Genomic DNA, 13,658 nt, shown 5'->3' with positions numbered 1-13,658 from the left:
AGAGAGAGTCCGATAATATATACATTTTTAATGCATATTTGGACCAATAGGTAAAATACTCTTGATATTAAATGTGTAGGTATTCCTCTAAGATAACCAATGTTCCAAACCTCATGTCATCATAACTCATTCAAAAGTTATTGGAGTTTTTACCCTTATAGGATGGCCAGATTTAGGGTGACTAAATCAATGGAGGCCAGAGAAAAAAAATGTGGGAAATAGCTACTGGCTACTTAACCCGTTGAACTTGTCATCTTTCTTCTCAAATCTGCCGGACATAGAACATTATAGAGGTTTGATGGATATTTTAGTGTACACTTTTCATATTAATTAGAAATTCTTGTTGTTTTTCAAAGATTTCTCACAAAAACAATTGTATCTCTGTGAAATGTCAACAGAGCACTGAGCAAAAACAAGCTTTTTATTTTCAAAGTTACAATTAATTCAGCTTGTGTCATGCTAATTTAGCTTTTTTTGTGACCCGCAGACACAACGTTGAAGACGACAACCAAAAATGTTTAAATCTTTAAAAGTTATTATGAGAAAGCTGGACCGCTCAGTGCTTATTATTGGATGTATTAGGTTATGAAATCGAACTTTTGGGATATAATGTTGATTACAAGTCAGAGAAAGACCCCACTGAACGATTCAGAACATAATCATATTTGTGTTGGTAAAATGTATTCTAAAACATAAGGAAGTGAAATGATCCAAAGTGACTCTGGGCCGATTGAAAGAAAGAGAACAGTTAAAAAGAAGAATAGAAATGGAGAGAGGACAGATTGAGATGTTGTCCAAGAATGAGATGATGCTACGCTCCATAGAATAGAATGTATGATAGGGCCACATCTGCTGCAATACCATTTCCCTCCACACACACACACACACACACACACACACACACACACACACACACACACACACACACACACACACACACACACACACACACACACACACACACACACACACACACGCACACGCACACGCACACGCACACGCACACGCACACACACACGCACACACACACACACGTATTTATTCAATTTTTTACTCTTCCTGGGGTCCAATCACAAACTCGAGCAAACAGCCATGCGATCTCCATAGACAAACACTGGCAGTTGTAAGGATCGACGGTGGTGGATGAGAAGCAGTTACAGAGAGAACATTTAATGAACAATGGTCATGGAACAGAACAGGAACAGCGCCTGGACAGGGGAAAAAATAACATCAATAATGCTGACACAGGGAACCAATGGAGGAACTGACAGAAATAGGGAAGGCAAGCAACAAAATGAAGGAGACCAGGTGAGTCCAGTGAGCAATGATGCATATAATGATGGTGACAGGTGTGCGTAATGAAGGGTAGCCTGGCGCCATTGATCACCAGAAGGGAGAGCGGAGCAGGCGTGACAGCAGTAGAATAGTCTTACTGAAGAGCTCAGTGACTTTCAAAGTGGCACTGTCATAGGATGCCACCTTTCCAACCAAGAAGTCAGTTCGTCAAATGTCTGCCCTGCAAGAGCTGCCTCGGTAAGTGCTGTTATTGTGAAGTGGAAATGTCTAGGAGCAACAACGGCTCAGCCGCGAAGTGATAGGCCACACAAGCTCACAGAACGGGATCGCCGAGTGCTGAAGCGAGTAGCGAGTAAAAATAGTCTGTCCTCGGTTGCAACACCCACTACCGAGTTCCAAACTGCCTCTGTAAGCAACGTCAGCACAATAACTGTTCTTTCGGGAGCAGCATGAATGGGTTTCCAGCTGCACACAAGCCTAAGATCACCATGTACAATGCCAAGCGTCGACTGGAGTGGTGTAAAGCTCTCCACCATTGGAGCAGTGGAAACATGTTCTCTGGAGTGATGAATCACGCCTCACCATCTGGCAGTCCGACGGATTAATCTGGGTTTGGCGGATGCCAGGAGAAGGCTACCTGCCCCAATGCATAGTGCCAACTATAACATTTGGTGGAGGAGGAATAATGGTCTGGGGCTGTTTTTCATGGGTCGGGTTAGGTCCCTTATTTCCAGTGAAGGGAAATCTTAACGCTACAGCATACAATGAAATTCTAGATGATTCAGTGCTTCAGACTTTGTGGCAACAATTTGGGGAAGGCCCTTTCCTGTATCAGCATGACAATGCCCCCATGCACAAAGTGAGGTCCACATAAAAATAGTTTGTTGATCGGTGTGGAAGAACTTAACTGTCCTGCACAGAGCCCTGATCTCAACAACATCTTTGGGATGAATTGGAACACCGACTGCGAGCCCAACATCAGTGCCGACCTCACTAATGCTTTTGTGTCTGAATGGAAGCAAGTCCCCGCAACAATGCTCCAACATCTAGTGGAAAGCCTTCCCAGAAGAGTGGAGGCTGTTACAGCAGCAAATGGGGAACCAACTCCATATTAATGCCAATGATTTTGGAATGAGACATTCGACAAGCAGGTGTCCACATACTTTTGGTCATGTAGCGTGTGTGTGTGTGTGTCAAATCAAATCAAATTTTATTTGTCACATACACATGGTTAGCAGATGTTAATGCGAGTGTAGCGAAATGCTTGTGCTTCTAGTTCCGACAATGCAGTAATAACCAACAAGTAATCTAACTAACAATTCCAAAACTACTGTCTTATACACAGTGTAATGGGATAAAGAATATGTACATAAGGATATATGAATGAGTGATGGTACAGAGCAGCATAGGCAAGATACAGTAGCTGATATCGAGTACAGTATATACATATGAGATGAGTATGTAAACAAAGTGGCATAGTTAAAGTGGCTAGTGATACATGTATTACATAAGGATGCAGTCGATGATATAGAGTACAGTATATACATATGCATATGAGATGAATAATGTAGGGTATGTAAACATTATATAAGGTAGCATTGTTTAAAGTGGCTAGTGATATATTTACATCATTTCCCATCAATTCCCATTATTAAAGTGGCTGGAGTTGAGTCAGTGTCAGTGTCAGTGTGTTGGCAGCAGCCACTCAATGTTAGTGGTGGCTGTTTAACAGTCTGATGGCCTTGAGATAGAAGCTGTTTTTCAGTCTCTCGGTCCCAGCTTTGATGCACCTGTACTGACCTCGCCTTCTGGATGGCAGCGGGGTGAACAGGCAGTGGCTCGGGTGGTTGATGTCCTTGATGATCTTTATGGCCTTCCTGTAACATCGGGTGGTGTAGGTGTCCTGGAGGGCAGGTAGTTTGCCCCCGGTGATGCGTTGTGCAGACCTCACTACCCTCTGGAGAGCCTTACGGTTGAGGGCGGAGCAGTTGCCGTACCAGGCGGTGATACAGCCCGCCAGGATGCTCTCGTTTGTGCATCTGTAGAAGTTTGTGAGTGCTTTTGGTGACAAGCCGAATTTCTTCAGCCTCCTGAGGTTGAAGAGGCGCTGCTGCGCCTTCTTCACGATGCTGTCTGTGTGAGTGGACCAATTCAGTTTGTCTGTGATGTGTATGCCGAGGAACTTAAAACTTGCTACCCTCTCCACTACTGTTCCATCGATGTGGATAGGGGGTGTTCCCTCTGCTGTTTCCTGAAGTCCACAATCATCTCCTTAGTTTTGTTGACGTTGAGTGTGAGGTTATTTTCCTGACACCACACTCCGAGGGCCCTCACCCTCGGAGTGTGTGTTTGTGTGTGTGTGCGTGCAGAGTGCATGTGCATGTGTCAGCATGTGTTTGCAAAAGCTGCGTCTCTCTCTCTCTCTTCACAGTCCGCGCTGTTCCTTAAGGTGTAGTCTTACACACACACACACACACACACACACACACACACACACACACACACACACACACACACACACACACACACACACACACACACACACACACACACACACACACACACACACACACACACACACACACACACACACACACACACAAAGAAATAGAGAGGCACACACACAAAGAGTAACACATGGACACTGAGGTAAACCTCCAGAGCCATTTGGGTGATTCATTCCCCATTCCTTTTGCCCTATCAGGATGTCAGTCTGGTAGAGAGTTAGAGAGAGTATCCCCCTCCACAGCAGAGACAGCTGGTGGTGTCAGAGAGCAGTCACACTCTCCCACTAACTTTCACACATCCATCGCAACAACACCTGAGAGAGAGATGACAGCGGTCTCTGGATATCCCATCTACCTCTCTCTCCCTCCCTTTCTGTGTCTCCTTTCTCAAATATCCTCATCACTTCCTCCGTGTTGTTCCCACAGTGACCGTACGTACATATCCCAACCAGAAGCCATTGATAACAGGCAACATCTGCACTGATCTAAAGGCTAGAGCAGCTGCTTTCAAGGAGCGGGACACATAAGAAATCCTTCTATGACCTCTGACGAGCCATCAAACAGTCACAAGGGACACACAAAACAATTTAGGCAACATGGATTGTGATCCAGGTGGAGATTGAATGTACCAGCTGTAACCAAGGAGATTGACCTTGACATTTAGCCATTTAGCTAGCAAGTTAACAAACCAAATGCATAGCTGGAGCCCTGAGCTGGATATAATTTATTTGACACATCTTATAATTCTTATATTTATACTTAATTTAGTTATAAGCAGTGGTGTAGCACGAGCTCCCACAGCCCCCACGAGGCAGGGATGCCCCCAACCTCCCCAAAATGAATTTTAAAAAGTCTGTTTTTCAAAATACCCCAGTAATACTGTATACACAGCATATTCCCAAGCCTACAATACAGGACTAAGATTGAATCCTTCTACACCGGCTCTGACGCTCGTCGGATGTTTCAGGGCTTGCAAACGATCACAGATTATAAAGGGAAACCCAGCTGTGAGCTGCCCAGTGATGCAAGCCTACCAGATGAACTAAATGCCTTCTATGCTCACATTGAGGCAAGCAACACTGAACCATGCATGAGAGCAACAGCTGTTCCAGACGACAGTGTGATCTTGCTCACAAATAGCCGATGTTAGTAAGACCTGAACATGTTTACATAAACAAGGCCGCAGGGCCAGGGGGATTACCAGGACGCTCACTATGCATTGACCAGTTGTCAAGTGTCTTTTTCAACCTCATTTTCAACCTCTCCCTGACCCAGTTTGTAATAACTTCATGTTTCAAGCAGACCACCATAGTTCCTTTGCCCAAGAACACCTAGGTAACTTGTCTAAATTATTATCACCCTGTAGCACTCACATCTGTAGTCATGAAATTCTTTGAAAGGTTGGTCATGGCTCACAGCAACACCATCACCCTAGACACCCTGGACCCACTCCAATTCGCATTCCACCCCAACAGATCCACAGATAATGCAATCTCTGTTGCACCCCGCACCTCCCTCTCCCACCTGGACAAGAGGAACACCTACGTGAGAATGGCTGACCTTAATCCCATCATAAACTGGACCATCATAAGAAGGTTAATGCACATGCTAGTATTCTAATTCTATGGACAAAACTGACTGTGTGCATCTGGGAGTCAATATTGTGTTGTGGTGGTGGTGTGCACAGAATAAGGAATTAGAATACTAGAATGGACATTAAGCTTCTTATGATGGTCCAATAGTCAGCCATGTTGGTCAGGGAGTTGGTCAACCATGGTTTGCCAGTGCTGTGATAGGATGTTGTGTAAAACAATGAATGTGAAGAATTTATCTGCATTTTATGTTTTAGCTAGCTAGCCAGACAGTTTTAGAGGAATGATTCCATACATTTTTCTAAACAGATTTTGCCAAAATTCCAACATCCATTCAAACAATGAAGTCAATTCACAGCCATACACTGGCTGAAATCAGATGATAGGACTTAGACAAGCTGTACATACAACAAGTACTGATAATGCATCATATAATAGCACTCACAGCTTTACAATAAAACAACATCTGAGACATTTATGGTTACATATGTTTTTCGAGGCTATTTATACAGAAAATTGGCAATAAAACCCATATAAACTCTATTTATAAATATATGTGACAATATTTTTGTTTGACTATAATTCCATTACACATTTCTGATACATCACATGCCTTACCTTTATTTTCCTGCATCAGTAAAAGCAAGTAATGCCTTTCCAATTATTCCACATTTAGCTCTATCAGAGTTATACAAGTAACCGCATGCTTTTCATGATCACTAAACATAAATTCATCATATAATGTCAGCTACGTGAGGGTAGCCTATCCATTTGGCATGTAGCTAGCTAGCTAGCTAATCAAACAACATCTGTAATTTAGCTTGCTTCATCAGAGATTGGGCTTTTGGAAAGAGTTTGACTTTGACAAGTCCTTGTCCTGGTAAAGTTGTCAGTTGGACTAATGTTACTATCACAACCACTACAGATGAGAAGCAAATCAAACAATATTTGGATATTACGTTAGCCATCTTGTTTACCTCCTTAAAGTTAGCTTGTTAACGAGCCAAACTGACGTGATCAGGAAGGAGACTGATGGAACTGGCACTTCTCCACTTTGACGTACAGGTGGTTCTCCAGGATTCGTCCCAGGACTACCCGGATGTGGGCGATGTGCTCCTCCAAGGTGGATGAGTAGATCAGGAGGAGATCTCGTTTAGTCAAAACCCCTCGTCCTCTACAGCCCCCGGCACCCCAGTGCGCATGTGCATTTCCTATTAGGTGTAGTAACGTAACACTGCCGTAATGCATTACTGCTTAGTAACAGCACAGTAACTAATAAAAACAGATGTAGATCCCAGATACTACACTCCTCCCCCATAGTGTTTAACTCCCAGAGAACAAGGTAAATATGTTAGAGAACTACTAATGCAATATCTGAACAATGCATTCTTAGACATGTTTCAACTACTGGGTTGAAGGAGACTTTTCAGAGCCCAGCACAAATCCAGGGGATTATTCTGCCCCGACGATGGAATTTGTGTCCTAATAACTAACCCAGGTAATGTCCTTTTTCTTTCCTTTTATCTAGGACATATGAAAGTGTTTATTTGTTTAACTGTCTGTCCTCCTGAAACAGCTCAACACTGCCGTAATGCATTACTGCTTAGTAACAGCATAGTAACTAATATAAACAGATGTAGATCATCTCTTACCCTATTACAGGGGCCTAATCACTGGCTTACTGCTGCGCTTCCATGCCGTCCCTAGGAGGGGTGCGTCTCTTGAGTGGGTTGAGTCAATGACGTGGTCTTCCTGTCTGGGTTGGCGCTCCCCCTTGGGTTGTGCCGTGGTGGAGATCTTTGTGGGCTGACCACCCCTCATAGCCTGGTTCCTCTCTAGGTTTCTTCCTAGGTTTTGGTCTTTCTAACACAGTGAGTACATTAGTACACATGAGTGCAGTGAATGAAGTAATTGCAGAAACTTCTGAAATGAAGAGAGTGAAGAATTTTATGAAAATTCAGAAAATTAAGGAATACAAGGAATAAGGAAACAATTAACTGTGAAAATGGCAACCATTGGCAACCATTGGTCGAAAATGGCAACCATTGCTCTGGAGCAACGAACCTCTCTGCCTTGCCGGTTCCCCTCTCTCCACTGGGATTCTTTGCCTCTAACCCTATTACAGGGGCTGAGTCACTGGCTTAATGGTGCTCTTCTAGATGCTGATCTGAGGGCATAAGGGGGTGCAGGTGTTCATTTGTAAGTTCAACTTATAGAAAGGAGATTTATCCAACTTTAGGCCCAAGATCCTGCACTTGAACCTAATGGGAATAAGTCAAGCAGGTACCCTGCTGTGTATCTGTCCATGTCAATTACAGATGTTTTGTGATGTTAGCATCAAGAGGAATCACAAGGCATCCATGTCTTTGACCAGATGGTATGTTCTCCATGTGATGGGCTTGAACATTTACAAGCTTTCAGCATCCAATGAAACCTAGAATACAGCTGTGAATAAGCAAAAACCCACGTGTCCCTTTTCTTTGATTGAGTGTCAACTGAAAATCAGGATCATAGAAGTTTGAAGATCATAGTTAAATTCATGGAGGGGAAGAAACAAATCAAATGCTCTGTGTGAATGACTCATGAGTCTCTCATGTAGAGTCTGACTTCCATATCCTGAAAGTCTGGAAAATGTATATGTATCCTTTTCAAACAACCCCACCTTGACTTATTCCCATTAGGTTCAAGTGCAGGATCTTGGGCCTAAAGTTGGATAAATCTCCTTCCTATAAGTTGAACTTATATATGAACACCTGCACCCCCTTATGCCCTCAGATCAGCATCAATTCGTCGGGACAAGGTGTTGAAAGCGTTCCATGGATTTCAGTTTCAATGGCACTTAAATCTTTTGTCTTGCCCATTAACCCTCTGAATGGCACACATACACAATCCATGTCTCAATTGTTTCAAGGCTTCAAAATCCTTCTTTAACCCATCTCCTCCCCTTCATCTACACTGACTGAAGTGGATTCAACAGGTAACATCAATAAAAAAATTGTCAAAGACTCCAGTCACCCAAGTCATAGACTGTTGTCTCTGCTACCACATGGCAAGCGGTACAGGAGCACCAAGTCTAAGACCAAAAGGCTCTTGAACAGCTTCAACCCCCACAACAAAATGTGAAATAAGTCAAGGGTTATAATACCTTCTGAAGGAACTGTACTTACACACACAGGCAGTAATGTACCAGTGACTGGTGAACCAAGCCCCCCTCCTTTTTTAACCAGTTCTTTTCAACCAACTCATGTTTAAGACAAATACAACATGTTAAAGCACCACTGGAGATACAACTCACCACCATAACTGTGGCTCTGTTATGCAGTCTGTCTCTGCATCTTTGCTGTCTGTCTGTCACTCCGTCTGTTTTTGTCTGTCTGTAACTCTTAAGTGTTAATTGATATTACATATAGAGCCAATATATTAAGTACCTGGCAGTACATCTGTATCTTTCTGTTTTCTTCCTACTCCACTGCACTCACATTAAGCTGTTTCTGCTAGCCTGGCATCCTTTCCCCCAGCACCGGTAGCAGAAGACCAGGGCACCACAGTGCTTATGCAGAGCCCAGTAACATCCTAGTTGTGAATGAATAAACACATTTATTAGATAAATAAGAAAGATTTAATAAATGTCTAATTGATGACCACTGGCTCATAATACCCTATGAAAGCCTAACTACTTACATTGCAAATATAAGTGCGTGTCTGTCATACATGCCTCCCCCCTATCTTAAGGGTTAATTACTATTACATACAGTACCAGTCTAAAGTTTGGACACACCTACTCATTCAAGGGCTTTTCTTTATTTTCACTATTTCCTACATTGTAGAATAATACTGAAGTCATCACAACTATTAAATAACACATATGGAATCATGTAGTAACCAAAAGTGTTAAACAAATCAAAATATGTTATATTTGAGATTCTTCAAAGTAGCCACCCTTTGTGTTGATGACAGCTTTGCACACTCTTGGCATTTTCTCAACCAGCTTCCTGAGGTTGTCACCTGGAATGCATTTCAATTAGCATTTGATTTGTGGAATTTCTTTCCTTCGTAATGTGTTTGAGCCAATGCTTCACAGAGTTCAAGTAACAGACACATCTCAAAATCAACTTTTTAGAGGAGACTGAGTGAATCAGGCCTTCATGGTCAAATTGCTGCAAAGAAACCTCTACTAAAGGACACCAATAAGTTATATACCAATAACTTGGATTGTTGCAGTTTCTCCTTACTCATGGAGAGTAGATGGGCTGCTTTAACTTGGATTGTTGCAGTTTCTCCTTACTCCTGGAGAGTAGATGGGCTGCTTTAACTTGGATTGTTGCAGTTTCTCCTTACTCCTGGAGAGTAGATGGGCTGCTTTAACCTGGATTGTTGCAGTTTCTCCTTACTCCTGGAGAGTAGATGGGCTGCTTTAACTTGGATTGTTGCAGTATCTCCTTACTCATGGAGAGTAGATGGGCTGCTTTAACTTGGATTGTTGCAGTATCTCCTTACTCATGGAGAGTAGATGGGCTGCTTTAACTTGGATTGTTGCAGTTTCTCCTTATTCCTGGAGAGTAGATGGGCTGCTTTAACTTGGATTGTTGCAGTTTCTCCTTACTCCTGGAGAGTAGATGGGCTGATTTAACTTGGATTGTTGCAGTTTCTCCTTACTCATGCTATTCATTTAAAGTTTGCATGAAGATGTTCTCACACCCTGATGGCGGCCTGGAAGCGGAAAAACTGTCACACCCAAATTACATATTGGTTTCCTTACCCTGTCAGCAGCCTATGGACAGCAATCCTTGATTTGATTTGATTTCCCTGGCAATGTTTTCAAATGCTAACGTTTTAGCATTTATGGCACAAATCCAATTCACAACATCGTACCTATATTAGCATTTTTCTGCTAATATACTGTACACAATTGTACACAATTGATTCACATTGATATGGAACTAGAATAAACTCAAGTCTATTCTAGTTCGGCAGGTAGACTAGTGGTTAGAGCGTTGGACTAGTAACTGAAAGGTTGCAAGATTGAATCCCTGAGTTGACAAGGTAAAAATCTGTCATTCTGCCTCTGAACAAGGCAGTTAACCCACTGTTCCTAGGCTGTCATATAAAATGATAATTTGTTCTTAACTGACTTGCCTAGTAAAATAAAGGTAAAAAAAAAGGTGCCAAGGTAACATCAATCACACGAGCTTCATCTTGCTCACGCCTGAGTCTATTCCAAGTTGGATTCAAACCCTTTCAACAGGAGGAAACCATCTTTGTTTCCGCGTCCAACAGACTATACCACAGTGGTAAGCTTGATTACCAACAACGACGAGACGGCCTACAGGTAGGAGGTGAGGGCCCTCGGAGAGTAGTGTCAGGAAAATAACCTCACACTCAACATCAACAAAACAAAGGAGATGATCGTGGACTTCAGGAAACAGCAGAGGGAACACCCCCCCATCCACATCGACGGGACAGTAGTGGAGAAGGTGGAAAGTTTTAAGTTCCTCGGCGTACACATCACGGACAAACTGAAATGGTCCACCCACACAGACAGCATGGTGAAGAAGGCGCAATAGCTCCTCTTCAACCTCAGGAGGCTGAAGAAATTTGGCTTGTCACCAAATACACTCACAAACTTTTACAGATGCACAATCGAGAGCATCCTGTCGGGCTGTATCGCCGCCTGGTACAGCAGCTGCTCCGCCCATAACCGGAAGGCTCTCCAGAGGGTAGTGAGGTCTGCACAGCGCATCACCGGGGGGGGCAAACTACCTGCCTTCCAGGACACCTACACTACCCGATGTCACAGGAAGGCCAAAAAGATCATCAAGGAAAACAACCACCCGAGCCACTGCCTGTTCACCCCGTTATCATCCAGAAGGCGAGGTCAGTACAGGTGCATCAAAGCTGAGACCGGGAGACTGAAAAACAGCTTCTATCTCAAGGCCATCAGACTGTTAAACAGCCATCACTAACATTGAGTCGCTGCTGCCAACATACTGACTCAAATCTCTAGCCACTTTAATAATTACAAATTGGATGTAATAAATGTATCACTAGTCACTTTAAACAATGCAACTTTATACACTGCTCAAAAAAATTAAGGGAACACTTAAACAACACAATGTAACTCCAAGTCAATCACACTTCTGTGAAATCAAACTGTCCACTTAGGAAGCAACACTGATTGACAATAAATTTCACATGCTGTTGTGCAAATGGAATAGGTGGAAATGATAGGCAATTAGCAAGACACCCCCAATAAAGGAGTGGTTCTGCAGGTGGTGACCACACACCACTTCTCTGTTCCCATGCTTCCTGGCTGATGTTTTGGTCACTTTTGAATGCTGGCGGTGCTTTCACTCTAGTGGTAGCATGAGACGGAGTCTACACCCCACACAAGTGGCTTAGGTAGTGCAGCTCATCTAGGACGGCACATCAATGCGAGCTGTGGCAAGAAGGTTTGCTGTGTCTGTCAGCGTAGTGTCCAGAGCATGGAGGCGCTACCAGGAGACAGGCCAGTACATCAGGAGACGTGGAGGAGGCCGTAAGAGGGCAGCAACCCAGCAGTAGGACCGCTACCTCCGCCTTTGTGCAAGGAGGAGCAGGAGGAGCACTGCCAGAGCCCTGCAAATGACCTCCAGCAGGCCACAAATGTGCATGTGTCTGCTCAAACGGTCAGAAACAGACTCCATGAGGGTGGTATGAGGGCCCGACGTCCACAGGTAGGGGGTTGTGCTTACAGCCCAACACCGTGCAGGACGTTTGGCATTTGCCAGAGAACACCAAGATTGGCAAATTCGCCACTGGCACCCTGTGCTCCTCACAGATGAAAGCAGGTTCACACTGAGCACATGTGACAGACGTGACAGAGTCTGGAGACGCCGTGGAGAACGTTCTGCTGCCTGCAACATCCTCCAGCACGACAGTTTTGGCGGTGGGTCAGTCATGGTGTGGGGTGGCATTTCTTTGGGGGGCCGCACAGCCCTCCATGTGCTCGCCAGAGGTAGCCTGACTGCCATTAGGTACCGAGATGAGATCCTCAGACTCCTTGTGAGACCATATGCTTGTGCGGTTAGCCCTGAGTTCCTCCTAATGCAACACAATGCTAGACCTCATGTGGCTGGAGTGTGTCAGCAGTTCCTGCAAGAGGAAGGCATTGATGCTATGGACTGGCCCGCCCGTTCCCCAGACCTGAATCCAATTGAGCACATCTGGGACATCATGTCTCGCTCCATCCACTAACGCCACGTTGCACCACAGACTGTCCAGGAGTTGGCGGATGCTTTAGTCCAGGTCTGGGAGGAGATCCTTCAGGAGACCATCCACCACCTCATCATGAGCATGCCCAGGCATTGTAGGGAGGTCATACAGGCACGTGGAGGCCACACACACTACTGAGCCTCATTTTGACTTGTTTTAAGGACATTACATCAAAGTTGGATCAGCCTGTAGTGTGGTTTTCCACTTTAATTTTGAGTGTGACTCCAAATCCAGACCTCCATGGGTTGATAAATTTGATTTCCATTGATAATTTTTGTGTGATTTTTGTGGTCAGCACATTCAACTATGTAAAGAAAAAAATATTTAATAAGAATATTTCGTTCATTCAGATCTAGGATGTGTTATTTTAGTGTTCCCTTTATATTTTTGAGCAGTGTATTATGTTTACATACCCTACATTACTCATCTCATATGTATGTACTGTGCTCTATACCACCTACTGCATCTTGCCTATACCATTCGGCCATCGCTCATCCATATATTTATATGTACATATTCTTATTCATTCCTTTACACTTGTGTGTATAAGGTAGTTGTTGTGAAATTGTTAGATTACTTGTTAGATATTACTGCATGGTCGGAACTAGAATCACAAGCATTTCACTACACTCACATTAACATCTGCTAACTATGTGTATGTGACCAATATAATTTGATTTTGATTTGAAATTAATCCTGTAATCTCTCTCTTATTTACACTTCTGGTTGTTGGTCCCATTCAATAGAGACACAGAAGGACACCCACTCTGACCAAACATTAGATCAACAGAACATCTAAGTTAATCAGAAGAAGCTTGGTCCAGATGGGGGGGCAAGTGTATTGGACCAACATGAAGATGAGAGAGGGGAGAGGAGAGACAGAGAGAGAGAGATATAGAGGGAGGAGAGGAGAAGATAATTAAAAGAGAAGAAATTAGAAACACGCAAAGAAGAAAAAAAGAGAGAAGAGAGGAGAAGAGGGGATAAGAGAATAGAGGAGAAGAGAGGATAA

The sequence above is a fragment of the Oncorhynchus tshawytscha genome, linkage group LG01, assembly GCF_018296145.1.
Source record: "Oncorhynchus tshawytscha isolate Ot180627B linkage group LG01, Otsh_v2.0, whole genome shotgun sequence".
NCBI lineage: Eukaryota > Metazoa > Chordata > Actinopteri > Salmoniformes > Salmonidae > Oncorhynchus > Oncorhynchus tshawytscha.
This window is presented reverse-complemented; position numbering follows the sequence as displayed.